The sequence below is a fragment of the Rousettus aegyptiacus genome, unplaced genomic scaffold, assembly GCF_014176215.1.
Source record: "Rousettus aegyptiacus isolate mRouAeg1 unplaced genomic scaffold, mRouAeg1.p scaffold_m13_p_8, whole genome shotgun sequence".
NCBI lineage: Eukaryota > Metazoa > Chordata > Mammalia > Chiroptera > Pteropodidae > Rousettus > Rousettus aegyptiacus.
Genome location: NW_023416311.1, coordinates 111,182,615 through 111,183,965, shown reverse-complemented (window position 1 = coordinate 111,183,965; position 1,351 = coordinate 111,182,615). Strand labels below are relative to the sequence as shown.

The following is a 1,351-nucleotide window of genomic DNA, read 5'->3' as shown; positions in this document are numbered from 1 at the left end:
CGCAAACCGGCTTTCCCCAGAAAGACGCCCGGTCGGGGAACTGCGGGAAACCTCGACGCTGTTAGTTCTCCCATCTTCGCGTGACCCCCAGGGGCTCCATGGGCCGCAGCAGCTCGGAGCTCTTCGTGGCTTCCAGCGACGCAGGGCTGGGCGATGGCCGCGGGCGCCAGCTCCTCACGGACCGCTGCGCCTTCCGCCTTCTGCACACCTGCCGGTCAGTACCTGTCTTCCGGTTAGTCCCACATCCCAAAGTGTGCACGTGAGGGGACCTGGGGGCCTAAATTGCCCAAATGCCCATATGCATTTGGTGTCTCCTATAAAATGTGTGTTTGTTTGTTTGTTTGGCAAGGCAACCCTTGGTTGACCTCACAGATTGCAAGGACCTTGTCAGCTTACAATCCTTTATTCTTTATTTTTTTTATACCTACAGCACCTGGTCTTCCTAGGTGGTCTCCCATCCAAGTACTAACCAGGCCCGACCCTTCTTAGCTCCGAGATCAGACGGGATCGGGCGTGCTCAGGGTGGTGTGGCCGTGGACTATTATTTTTTAAATCACAAAAAAATTATGTTTGCTCTTTTGTCCTGAAAACTCGGCAATCCAGCCACGCTGAGCCAACCTTGCCATGTGATGACGATCAGCTGAAGGGGTCTAAGCTGGGTCACTGGCCCTCAGATCACTGCGGTCCCCAGCGTGACCCACCGGATTACACTGACCTTTCGCCCACCTGGGTAAACATTTATGTCCACATCCCAGGCCTCCCAGTGAGGCCTGGCAGCCGGTTCTGTGAAGGACGGACCGGCGGGGGAATGTTCGAGGCTTTTTGTGCCCCGTGATATCTGCCCAGCTACTCAGCTCCGCCGTCATGGTACCAAGCCGTCCTACTTGATACAGAGAAAGGGGTCACTGTGCTCCAATAAAACTTTACCCATGGACGTCGAACATTCAATTTCATATAATTTTCCCATGTCATAAAATGCTCTTTTTTAATTTCTTTTTGTTTAACCAGTAACATAATATAGAAAGTATTCTTACTGCAATGCCTTAGAAAACCAAATATTGCACCAGATTCGACCTCTGGGCTGTACCTGCCTGGCTGTGGGGCGAGGGCACAGGCGAACCCCGCTGGACTCTCCCATGCGCGCGGAACACCCCGGGCGCGGCGGACGTGCGCAGGCTGCCCGCGCGGGGCGTGCTTGCCCCTGAGCTGTCCCCGACTCCACTCCAAACCTCGACTGGCACGGAGAAGACAAAGGAGGAGGGTTTGACAGGAGACGTGTCGTCATCACTGGCGATTCGCCTGCGGGGAAGTTTCCGCGGTGCGGGGAGGGGTCAGGTGGAAAGGGTGTAAG

At 55.2% G+C, this 1,351-nt stretch overlaps 1 pseudogene; it reads right to left on the bottom strand.

Annotated features, from left to right (window-relative positions):
* Positions 1-421: 421 nt before the first annotated feature.
* LOC118607137 lies at positions 422-539 on the bottom strand (annotated as a pseudogene).
* Between the last annotated feature and the right edge of the window lie 812 nt (positions 540-1,351).